Source organism: Euprymna scolopes, unplaced genomic scaffold, assembly GCF_053919585.1.
Source record: "Euprymna scolopes isolate OS-2025 unplaced genomic scaffold, ASM5391958v1 sca1, whole genome shotgun sequence".
Classification (NCBI taxonomy): domain Eukaryota; kingdom Metazoa; phylum Mollusca; class Cephalopoda; order Sepiida; family Sepiolidae; genus Euprymna; species Euprymna scolopes.
Window position 1 is genome coordinate 484,912 of NW_027633102.1, and position 12,500 is coordinate 497,411.

The window sequence follows — 12,500 nt, forward strand, 5'->3', positions numbered from 1 at the left end:
ACCACCATTTTCAGGTGTCGGAGGTGGGTCTGGACGAATACCAACACCATTTCTGGGGTTTCACAACCGCCCGGCTTCTCCGACATATGTTGGAAAGGAGTAGCGATCGAGCGACGGGGGCTGTCGGTAGGCGGCCGCGGGTTGCATGTGTGCCCGGGACAGCACCCCCATCCAACTAAGGGGTGTCCCCCGGGGGCCAGGGGGACCTCGTCCAGGTCCGGCCGGGCGCTTCCAGACGCCTACCGACACCGGTCAGGTCGGCGAGGCTCCCGGCGGCCCCGAGCGGGACCACAGGTTGCGGAAGGCGTCCAAGTGAGCGGCGGCGAGAGGCGGAGGCCCCCGGGGTCGACTCCGCGGCCCCCGGGTCGGTGTGCGGGCCTCAGAGCTCGATAAAGTAGTGGTGTCGCTAGCGGTCGAGAAGGCACTTTTCCGACGCCTACTGCCACCCCCACATGGCGGTAGGCGCAAAACTGGAAAATCGCCGACCAGAAATGTCGCTTCGTATAATCGACGTTTTTTTTGACCACCATTTTCAGGTGTCGGAGGTGGGTCTGGACGAATACCAACACCATTTCTGGGGTTTCACAACCGCCCGGCTTCTCCGACATATGTTGGAAAGGAGTAGCGATCGAGCGACGGGGGCTGTCGGTAGGCGGCCGCGGGTTGCATGTGTGCCCGGGACAGCACCCCCATCCAACTAAGGGGTGTCCCCCGGGGGCCAGGGGGACCTCGTCCAGGTCGGCCGGGCGCTTCCAGACGCCTACCGACACCGGTCAGGTCGGCGAGGCTCCCGGCGGCCCCGAGCGGGACCACAGGTTGCGGAAGGCGTCCAAGTGAGCGGCGGCGAGAGGCGGAGGCCCCCGGGGTCGACTCCGCGGCCCCCGGGTCGGTGTGCGGGCCTCCAGAGCTCGATAAAGTAGTGGTGTCGCTAGCGGTCGAGAAGGCACTTTTCGACGCCTACTGCCACCCCCACATGGCGGTAGGCGCAAAACTGGAAAATCGCCGACCAGAAATGTCGCTTCGTATAATCGACGTTTTTTTTGACCACCATTTTCAGGTGTCGGAGGTGGGTCTGGACGAATACCAACACCATTTCTGGGGTTTCACAACCGCCCGGCTTCTCCGACATATGTTGGAAAGGAGTAGCGATCGAGCGACGGGGGCTGTCGGTAGGCGGCCGCGGGTTGCATGTGTGCCCGGGACAGCACCCCCATCCAACTAAGGGGTGTCCCCCGGGGGCCAGGGGGACCTCGTCCAGGTCGGCCGGGCGCTTCCAGACGCCTACCGACACCGGTCAGGTCGGCGAGGCTCCCGGCGGCCCCGAGCGGGACCACAGGTTGCGGAAGGCGTCCAAGTGAGCGGCGGCGAGAGGCGGAGGCCCCCGGGGTCGACTCCGCGGCCCCCGGGTCGGTGTGCGGGCCTCCAGAGCTCGATAAAGTAGTGGTGTCGCTAGCGGTCGAGAAGGCACTTTTCGACGCCTACTGCCACCCCCACATGGCGGTAGGCGCAAAACTGGAAAATCGCCGACCAGAAATGTCGCTTCGTATAATCGACGTTTTTTTTGACCACCATTTTCAGGTGTCGGAGGTGGGTCTGGACGAATACCAACACCATTTCTGGGGTTTCACAACCGCCCGGCTTCTCCGACATATGTTGGAAAGGAGTAGCGATCGAGCGACGGGGGCTGTCGGTAGGCGGCCGCGGGTTGCATGTGTGCCCGGGACAGCACCCCCATCCAACTAAGGGGTGTCCCCCGGGGGCCAGGGGGACCTCGTCCAGGTCGGCCGGGCGCTTCCAGACGCCTACCGACACCGGTCAGGTCGGCGAGGCTCCCGGCGGCCCCGAGCGGGACCACAGGTTGCGGAAGGCGTCCAAGTGAGCGGCGGCGAGAGGCGGAGGCCCCCGGGGTCGACTCCGCGGCCCCCGGGTCGGTGTGCGGGCCTCCAGAGCTCGATAAAGTAGTGGTGTCGCTAGCGGTCGAGAAGGCACTTTTCGACGCCTACTGCCACCCCCACATGGCGGTAGGCGCAAAACTGGAAAATCGCCGACCAGAAATGTCGCTTCGTATAATCGACGTTTTTTTTGACCACCATTTTCAGGTGTCGGAGGTGGGTCTGGACGAATACCAACACCATTTCTGGGGTTTCACAACCGCCCGGCTTCTCCGACATATGTTGGAAAGGAGTAGCGATCGAGCGACGGGGGCTGTCGGTAGGCGGCCGCGGGTTGCATGTGTGCCCGGGACAGCACCCCCATCCAACTAAGGGGTGTCCCCCGGGGGCCAGGGGGACCTCGTCCAGGTCGGCCGGGCGCTTCCAGACGCCTACCGACACCGGTCAGGTCGGCGAGGCTCCCGGCGGCCCCGAGCGGGACCACAGGTTGCGGAAGGCGTCCAAGTGAGCGGCGGCGAGAGGCGGAGGCCCCCGGGGTCGACTCCGCGGCCCCCGGGTCGGTGTGCGGGCCTCCAGAGCTCGATAAAGTAGTGGTGTCGCTAGCGGTCGAGAAGGCACTTTTCGACGCCTACTGCCACCCCCACATGGCGGTAGGTGTAAAATCGGAATAGACCGGACCAGGAATGTCGAGGGGGAAAAAAATGACAAAGTCCTGGTGTGCCTAGCCTACGAGAAGGCACTTTGCGACGCCTACCGACATCCCCATGTGGCAGTAGGCGTAAAACTGGAAAATCGCCGACCAGAAATGTCGCTTCGTATAATCGACGTTTTTTTTGACCACCATTTTCAGGTGTCGGAGGTGGGTCTGGACAAATACCAACACCATTTCTGGGGTTTTCCAGTTTGAAAGTTTTATAAAACATGTTCGGTAGGAAGCACACTTTGGTGTGTCGGTTCGTCGGAGCAGCGACTCTTTGCCTCGTGGTGGTCCGGAACGTCTCTACGGGCTTGTCGCAAAGGCGTCAGAAAGTGGCATCTCCGCCGCCTAGGGCTGTCACCGTTATCGCTGTCGCCCCGCGCTCCAACTTGTTTTGATCCGCCGCCTTCGTTCCTGCCAACCGTGCGCCCGCTCATCGTCGTTAGGTTATAATACGTGGTACGTGTGTGTGCTTCTCCGTGGACCTAGGGCTGCTCGACGTGTCGAACGATATGTTGGAACAACTAACGGCTCCTTTTCCTGGTTCCATAGTCGTCGTGGTACCCGCGTCGTCAGCCATATCTATGTCCACCATGTTTAGCCGATACGTTTGCTGCAGCTTCTGCTTCCGCCTCAGCGTTCGCCGCTCTCAGCCGCCGCTGTTGTTGCTGCCGTTCTGCCATTCAACCACTACCTGCGAATCTTTCGATGATCGGCCGAACGACCCATCGCTGTGCGACCGATAAATCCTCCGGATTAGGGAGAAACGCCGCCGCTCTCTGCCGCCGTCGAACGGAAAAACGTACATTGTAACGAACGAACGAACGAACGAACGAATTAACGAACGAGCGAACAAACAAACAAAAATAGCCGCGGGGGATGCACTATGTAGATCCTGATCCCCTTGTAACCATACGTACGTTGTTCGATGCTCTCCCGTCCTGGAAGTCGCCGCAGCAAACAGGAGGATGAGCAGCAGCAGGCGCCGCCGCCGTAACCGCCGCCTGCCTGCCGCCTCCTACTCCTGTCAGCGTCCGATCTCACAGCCGTGTGAACGTTCGCTGACACCCGATTTCTTTCCGTCTGGCAAAACCTTGGACGTCCCGCTCGCGGTACACGTGCTGCAGCGACTTCTCGTCCGACAACGCATAAGCGTCGACGTCTGCCGCCGCATCTTCTGATACGTGGACGGTGATAGCGCTAGTCCCTTCTTGCGCCACCTCCACCTTTGTTAGCGCCAAAGAAGATCGATCGAGCAGTCGTGGTCGCAGTCGATTAACCCGTTTTCACCGTCCGCAGTTCCCAAGCCGCCGATCAAGTCGTTGCTCTTCTTGTTCGTTCTTCCCATACCGTCGATTTGCACGGCTGCCGGATGAGCCATCCTCTGTCCGGCGAAGCGCTCACGTCAGTGATCGATACTTGCACCGACAGTCCTCCCGCTCGCGACTCGGTGCTCGAATCGGACTCGTTCGTTTTTATCTCGATGCGATTGTGAAAAGGGGGACCGGTCGTCAATGTCGTGTGTGTCGACGATGTTGTTCGCCCGGTCCGCCGCGTTGTTGTCGTTTTTTTTTTTTTTTTTTTTCCCCTAACGTTCGCCGTCGCACGGACGAAAGGGTGAGAAAAAAAAAAAGCTCGAAAAAGCCGCCCAAAAAAATCGGACCGAGGAGCCGCTTGCGAGAACGCGCCATGTGCACGTTGTCTCTCCTCGGTTTTCCGAGCACGAACACGACGCCGGTCGGTCGGTCGGTCGACGAAGGCGACGACGAAGGTGACGGGAAAATTTACGCCGCCGCTGCCCTGGTCCAGCTCCTCCCCGATGACGGCTGTGATGTTGACGTTGACGTTGGCGACGACGACGACGACGACGGAGACGACGACGACGACGAGACGGCATCGATGGCGACCACGATGACGACGACCTCGACGAGTTCAGTCTGCACCTTGACCTCCGATGTCCGTGTGCACTGCCGTCGTGCTGTTTGTCGTTTGTCGTATGTATCGCTGTCAAGGGTGCCGTTGTCGTTGTTGTTGTCGACGTTGTTGCTTGCTCTCTCGTCTCGGTCGGTTGGTACGTTGATGACGACGACGACGACGAAGACGACGACGACGACGACGAGACGGCATCGATGGCGACCACGATGACGACGACCTCGACGATTCCAGTCTGCACCTTGACCTCCGATGTCCGTGTGCACTGCCGTCGTGCTGTTTGTCGTTTGTCGTATGTATCGCTGTCAAGGGTGCCGTTGTCGATGTTGTTGTTGTCGACGCTGTCGTCTGTTCTCTCTTCTCGGCCGGCTGTGACGTGGACGTTGACGACGACGACGACGAGACGGAATCGATGGCGACCACGATGACGACGACCTCGGCGAGTTCAGTCTGCACCTTGACCCTCGATGTCCGTGTGCACTGCCGTCGTGCTGCTTGTCGTTTGTCGTATGTATCGCTGTCAAGGGTGCCGTTGTCGTTGTTGTTGTCGACGTTGGTCGCTTTCGTTCTTTGAGTCTCGGTCTCGGTCCAAGTCAGGGGAGAAACAAAAAAGAGGCCATCAGCGCGGGCAGCGCGCTTCTACTGACGGCGAACCTCCTCGAAAAACAAATAAACACGTGCCCGTCGTTGTAGTTGTCTGTCTTATGTCGGTCGGTCGGTCGGTCGGTCTGTCGTTCTGTCGAAACAAAGTCCCAAATTCCAACGATACCTGGTTGATCCTGCCAGTAGTCATATGCTTGTCTCAAAGCTTAAGCCATGCAAGTGTAAGTTCACGCCACGCATTAGAACGGGCGAAACCGCGAATGGCTCAGGAACCGGACCTAATCCTCGGGACCGTATTCCTCCTCGGAGGCGATGGATAACTGTGGCAATTCTAGAGCTAATACATGTGACACAGGCCGCGATCGGTCGGCGCGCCGTCGTCGCCACGCCTCGCGCGCTGGCACCCGCGTCGGCCGTTCCGGGTCGCGGCGCTACATATTAGACTGAGACCGATGCGCGTCATTCCGTCCTCCCGTCGTCGGCGTTCCCGCTCGCGGGTCCGTTCGGTGGCGGGGCTCATAGGGCGGCGCGCTCCGCTTTGGTGACTCTGGATAACTCACTGGTCGATCGCACGAGCTTTCACGCCCGGCGACGGGTCTCTCGAGGGTCCGCCCTATCAACTGTCGACGGTCGGTTAAGTGCCTACCGTGGTTACTACGGGTAACGGGGAATCGGGGTTCGATTCCGGAGAGGGAGCATGCGAAACGGCTACCACATCCAAGGAAGGCAGCAGGCGCGCAAATTACCCACTCCCGGCACGGGGAGGTAGTGACGAAAAATAACGACGCGGGACTCTGTCGAGGCCCCGCGATCGGAATGAGTACACTTCAAATCCGTTAACGAGGACCAACCGGAGGGCAAGTCTGGTGCCAGCAGCCGCGGTAATTCCAGCTCCGGTAGCGTATATTAAAGTTGTTGCGGTTAAAAAGCTCGTAGTCCGAACTCGGGTTCGTGGTCGCGCAAGCGGCCCCGGGGCGGCGGCGCCATCGTCCGTCGTTGACTTTGGTCGTCCGTTCGCATTCCCGGCCCTTTCCGCCGGTGTCAACCGCTAGCATACCCGCCACGCGGTCCTGCCGGCGAGGTGGACGAGGAGGTCGTGATCGGGATCCGGGAAAAAAAAAAACAAGTGGTCGTCGGTTCGGTTCCGGGAGTAGTCTAACGGGGGGGTGCTACGTGTGTGTGTTTGGGTGTGTTCATTCGCATCCCCGCACTCTGACCCCCGCGCTTCTCTCCCTCTCCCTTTCCGCGCGTTCCTCTTTTTTTTTGAACCCCCCGGTCCGCTCCGAGTCCCTGCTTCGTGTCTTGTCTGCGCGCGTGTTGCGGTCGGCGGTTTCTCCTCCAAGGGTGCTCTTAACCGAGTGTCCGCGGCGGCCGGTACGTTCACTTTGAAAAAATTAGAGTGCTCAGAGCGGGCTGTTCAAGCTTGCATACGATAAGCATGGAATGATGGAAGAGGGCCTCGTCTACGTCTGTCGGTCTCCGTCTACGGCGAGGCAATGATCGAAGGGAGCGGTCGGGGCCACTCGTATTGCGACGTTAGAGGTGAAATTCTTGGATCGTCGCAAGACGAACTGCAGCGATGGCGTGTGGCAAGCACGTTTTCCTCGATCAAGAGCGAAAGTCGGAGGTTCGAAGACGATCAGATACCGTCGTAGTTCCGACCGTAAACGATGCCGACCGGCGATCCGCCGGCGTTCGCTTCCATGACCCGGCGGGTAGCCTGCGGGAAACCAGAGTTCGGTTCCGGGGGGAGTATGGTTGCAAAGCTGAAACTTAAAGGAATTGACGGAAGGGCACCACCAGGAGTGGAGCCTGCGGCTTAATTTGACTCAACACGGGAAAACTCACCCGGTCCGGACACCGGTAGGATTGACAGATCGATAGCTCTTTCTCGATTCGGTGGGTGGTGGTGCATGGCCGTTCTTAGTTGGTGGAGCGATCCGTCTGGTTGATTCCGATAACGAACGAGACTCCGGCCTGCTAACTAGTGCGCCGATGTCAGTGATTTTTACGGCGGGCTCGGCGTCCTCCGTGGCGCTCGGGTCCGGGTCGGTTTTCTCACGCACTTCTTAGAGGGACGGGTGGCAGAAAGCCACACGAGGCGGAGCGATAACAGGTCTGTGATGCCCTTAGATGTCCGGGGCCGCACGCGCGCTACACTGGAGGTATCAGCGGGGACTTCGCCCCGGCCCGAGAGGGTTGGGAAACCTCTGAACCACCTCCCGTGATAGGGATCGGGGCCTGTAACCAACCCCGTGAACGAGGAATTCCCGGTAGGCGCGGGTCAACAGCCCGCGTCGATCACGTCCCTGCCCTTTGTACACACCGCCCGTCGCTACTACCGATCGAACGGTCCGGTGAGGTCCTCGGATCTGGCCGACGACGCCGCCGGGCAGTGCGCGACGTGTCCGTCACGACACTCGTGCATCTACGCCTCGGCGTTCGATGCCTGGAGAAGACGACCGAACCCGATCGTTTAGAGGAAGTAAAAGTCGTAACAAGGTTTCCGTAGGTGAACCTGCGGAAGGATCATTACCGTTTTCCCGTTCGAGACTGGTTTGTTGTTTTCCGGCCTACCTCCTCTGTCTGTCGGCGTCAACGCCTCGAATGCGCGCAAACAAACCTATAAAAGGCGGAGCGAGAGATAGATTTGTGGTGACGCGGAGGTTTTTAAAGCCCCAGCTCTTCTTGCTTGCTTCCGCGTCTTACCACCTGTTTGTTTTTTCGCCCACCGCAAGTGATGGCCGCTTCTTCTTTGCCTTGTCGCCGCTTTATCGTTTTTTGTTTTTTTTGCAGCCGCTGTGCCACCGCCGCTAGCTAAAAACAAACTACTCGCGACATTGCAATGCCGTCACGCCTCCTCGCACAGACCTCCTCGCACACTACTAAATCTATATAAACAAAAACTAATATAAAAAACCCAAGTGCTGAACCCTGGACGGGGGATCACTCGGCTCGTCCGTCGATGAAGAGCGCGGCCAGCCGCGAGAACTGATGCGAATTGCAGGACTCAGTGAACATCGACACCTCGAACGCACATTGCGGCCCCGAGATCCCTTGTCTCGGGGCCACGTCCGGTCGAGAGGCGGAACGTTACATGTCTTTCTCCGTTAACGAAACGACATCTTGCCGTCCCCGTGCCCGCCCGGTCCTCGGCACGGTGGTAACCGGGACGTCGCAGGAGCGAGTGACGAGGGGGAAGAAAAATAAAAAAAGAATTGACTCCTTTCAATGTCTTTTTTTTTTTTAAAACCCTCTCCGGCCTCCTCCTTCGTCTCCCGCTGGCAGACCGCGGAGTCTTTTCCCTTTTCGACCGCGTGAAGAAACACTGTGGAGGAGGAGCAGGAGGAGTCTGTCCGAAAGCAGCCGAAGGGAGAACAAAACAAAAAAAAAAGCACCGACCTAACCGACTGCCGACGTAAGCGCCGCCTGCTCGTCTCGCTCTCTGCCTCATGAAGGTGTCTCTCAGCGACGCCTCGAGCAGCGCGACGAGCACGGCCGTCGCACCGTAAAAAGGTGGCCGCGTCGTAGGCAACGTCGGATGGGGAGGACCCACGCTTTTTTTTTAATTGTTGGCTTCTTCATTTTCGGTCGGACGGGCGCTATATCGGCCAGCCGTCGTCACACGGAGGGTACCGATCGAGATTCCTCTCCTCCAAACACCACACTCTACTAAAAACCGCCGCCCTCGGCTCGGACGAGACGACCCGCTGAACTTAAGCATATCGCTAAGCGGAGGAAAAGAAACCAACCGGGATTCCCTTAGTAACGGCGAGTGAACCGGGAGAAGCCCAACGCCGAATCCCGTCGCAAGTTAAAGGCTTCGGGACGTGTGGCGCATGGGTCGAAGGCAGCCGTTCGTTTTCGTCTCGCATAGTTCGGAGTTCCCTCGATCGGGGCCGCCCGCGGCGGGTGCCAGGCCCATTCGGTGCGGACGGCGAGCGACGGCCTTCGATCCGAGAGTCGGGTTGCTTGGGAACGCAGCCCAAATCGGGTGGTAAGCTCCATCCAAGGCTAAATACCGGGACGAGTCCGATAGTCGACAAGTACCGTGAGGGAAAGTTGAAAAGAACTTTGGAGAGAGAGTTCAAGAGAACGTGAAACCGCCCAGGGGTAAACGGGTGGGACCGCTCACCGCGATCGCGGGGGGACTCAGTCCGGTGCTGCCTAGGCTCGAGCCCAAACTCGATGTGTGTTCTTGAAAGAGAGGCCGTCGCGGCACAGGTCGTCGTTCGTCGTGTCCGCGGGGAACTCGTTCTCCGCGGGCCAGCTTTTGTGCCCGCGTCGCCGACGAAGGAGACGGGCCGCGTGGATAGCGGGAAGGGAAACGTGGTGACGACCGCGGCGTCGGTAGGTGGCTGCGTCGGTTGGCTGCGACGGAGGGGACTCGTCCTCTCGATCGCTGCTGCCGCCGGGCCCTAACCCGCCGCATCCGTCGCCGCCGCTTCTTCTTTCCTCCTGCTCCCTCCGCGCGCGACTCCGCTGCACCCGTCCCCTTCTCATCGCTCGGCGTAATCATGGCGCGGGCGCTTCGGCGCGACCTCCGCGCGGCCGGCACCGGACGCACTTCCCCTCCGGTCCGTCGTCGCGACCCGTTCCCGGCGTGCAGGTCGAACACGCGGGTTTTTTTCCGTAGGCGGCAGGCGTTTCATCACCCTGAAAACCCCCGTCTTCCCACCTTGTGAAGTCGGGGGCCACCGGCCGTCGGGCCCGCGAACGTAACTGCCCCTTTCTGCCGGGAACGGAGGAAATCTGACACGATCCGTTACACGTGGCGAGCCGGTCCGTTTTGATCCCGCCGGAAGTCGCGTGCGGGCGACGCACTCTGTGTGTCGCTCCTTAGGCGCCCCACCGTCTCGGGCGCGTGCGCGATGAGAGGCGGGATAGGACTGGCGCGGCCTCGCCGTCACGCACCTCGCCGACGTTTCGGGTTCTTGTCGGGGGCAACCCCGCCCGCGCCCGTTTCCGTTTCCGGAGAGGTCGCTCGGCGACGCTTTTTTACTCGAGCCGCCCGCCACCCCGGGTCAGCGACGTGCATCGGCAACCCACCCGACCCGTCTTGAAACACGGACCGAGGAGTCCTGGCCGTTCGCGAGTCGTAGGGGCCACCTCTGACTAACCCCGAAGGCGAAGCGAAAGCGAGAGAGCGTGTAGGAGGGCGTCGATCGGGAGAGGTGTCGTGGCAAAGTCGTCCGGGGGTCGTCGGGGGGTGTCGTCGGTCTCGTGCCGTCGTCTTCTCCTCGCCTCACCCGCCTCCGAGCCGTGCCCGATCCCGCCGGCGCGGCGTTTTCGGCCTTCCGCCGTCGCTGCTGCGGTGCCCGCAACTTTTCCTTTTTTCTCTCTTCCCGAGAGAGATAGGAGAGGGAAGGCTCGTGGCTGACGTGCGGTTGTTTTTCCCTCCTCCCCGAGAGGGGACCGGCGCATCTTCCAAAAAGGGGAATTGCCGGGCGCCAGCTTCCATATCCTCCTTCCGCCCATCGGTGAGATCCCGCGGCTTGAACTAGTCCTATTTTGTCGTCGAGTTTAGGCGCTGCGCGCGGGCGCATCACCCCCGGGTCGGTTTCCCCTTTTTCCGAGTACGACTCGGCCGACTCTGGCGTAGCGAGCGACCAGGGACCCGAAAGATGGCGATCCACGCCCGGTCGGGATGAAGCCAGAGGAAACTCTGGTGGAAGTCCGAAGCGCCTCTGACGTGCAAATCGATCGTCGGAACCGGGTGTAGGGGCGAAAGACCAATCGAGCCGTCTAGTAGCTGGTTCCCTCCGAAGTTTCCCTCAGGATAGCTGGCGCTCGATCGTCGCAATTCCATCCGGTAAAGCGAACGATTGGAGGCCCCGGGGCCGTTCACGGCCTCGACCTACTCTCGAACTCGGAACGGGTGGAACGGGCCGACTCTCCCGAACGACGGAGCCGACCCATCCGGCCGCCGCCGCCAGCACGCTTCGCTGGGCGGTTGGTCACCTCGAATGCGAGTGCCAAGTGGGCCACTTTTGGTAAGCAGAACTGGCGCTGTGGGATGAACCAAACGTCCGGCTAAGGTGCCTAACGCGACGCCCATGAGATCCCCGAAAGGGTGTCGGTCGATATAGACAGCAGGACGGTGGCCACGGAAGTCGGAATCCGCTAAGGAGTGTGTAACAACTCACCTGCCGAATCGACCGGCCCCGAAAATGGATGGCGCTGGAGCGACGGACCGATGCCGGACCGTCGCGGCGAGGAGCGATGAACTTTCGCGCCGAAACGATGCCGCGACGAGTAGGAGGGCGCCGCGGCGAGCACGGAAGCCTAGGGCGCGAGCCCGGGTGGAGCCGACCGCGGGTGCAGATCTCGGTGGTAGTAGCAAATATTCGAACGAGACCTTCGAAGACCGAAGTGGAGAAGGGTTCCGTGCCAACGGCGGTCGAGCACGGGTCAGTCGGTCCTAAGACGCGGGCGAAAGTCTTCCCGAAAGGCGCCGGATCCGTTATGAAAGTGAAAGGAAAGCGAATCGAATCGAATCGAATCAAAAGCCCAAACAAAAAAAAAGCGGCCGGCCTCCCGTCGAAAGGGAATCGGGTTAATATTCCCGAACCCGGACTCGGAGAGGGCCCGGGGGTGGCGACGCTGTCGGCAGCGATGTCGGCGGCGCCCGTCGCTTCCCGGGCGAAACCGCGGTGACGCAAGCGAGCCCGGAGACGTCGCCGGGAGCCCCGGGAAGAGTTCTCTCTTCTTCGTAAAGGACCATGTCCGTGGAATCGGCTCGTCCGGAGATACGGAAAAGGTACCTGTAGAGCGCCGCGGCTCGGGCGGCGTCCGGTGCGCTTTCGGCGGCCCTGGAAAATCCGGGTCCGGTTTTCGCAGCTCTCGAGTCGGTCCGTACCCACCATCCGCAGCAGGTCTCCAAGGTGTACAGCCTCTCGTCGATGGCATCAATGTAGGTAAGGGAAGTCGGCAAAATGGATCCGTACCTTCGGAAGAAGGATTGGCTCCGAGGACCGGGTCGGTCGGGCCGTGCCCGCGCGAAGCGAGGAACCGGTACGGGGCTGTAGCGTTCGCTCCGTTCGCGCTTTGCGGCGAAGGCATAGGGGCCGCGGCGGTCCGTTGTGCGGCGGCGTGTTCCGGTCGAGCGGTCGCGGTCAAGCGAGCGTGTGTTGCGGGTCGGAGAGCGATACGGGTGGGAGTCCGCCGTCGGGCGGCAGGAGTGTGGCGTCGACCAAAAACGGCGGGGGACCGTCGGCGGGTCGTCTTTCTGGCGGCGGCGGTTCAAGCGGCTTTTCTGCGGGGTGCTTCGCTCCGGGGTCGGGGTGGCGGCGGGCGGCTCCAATCCGTTCGTCGCAACGTCTCCGTCCTCCTCGAAAAGGGGTGAGGCTGCCTTGCGGACGTGTCGTCGTCGCTTT

The 12,500-nt window shown here is 60.9% G+C and overlaps 2 non-coding genes and 1 pseudogene across 2 annotated transcripts in view; all 3 read left to right on the forward strand.

The window, feature by feature from the left end:
• Window positions 1-5,287: 5,287 nt before the first annotated feature.
• On the forward strand, window positions 5,288-7,659 carry LOC145273397 (small subunit ribosomal RNA; annotated as a pseudogene).
• A 395-nt stretch (window positions 7,660-8,054) lies between these two features.
• LOC145273297 (5.8S ribosomal RNA) lies at window positions 8,055-8,212 on the forward strand. Its single transcript, XR_013866294.1, has one exon. It is a non-coding gene; the product is annotated as a 5.8S ribosomal RNA (ribosomal RNA).
• Window positions 8,213-8,807: 595 nt separating this feature from the next.
• Window positions 8,808-12,500, forward strand: part of LOC145273134 (large subunit ribosomal RNA) — a 5,721-nt gene continuing 2,028 nt past the window's right edge. Inside the window, exon 1 of the ribosomal RNA XR_013866166.1 lies at window positions 8,808-12,500. This exon is cut by the window's right edge and continues 2,028 nt beyond it. This is a non-coding gene — a ribosomal RNA (large subunit ribosomal RNA).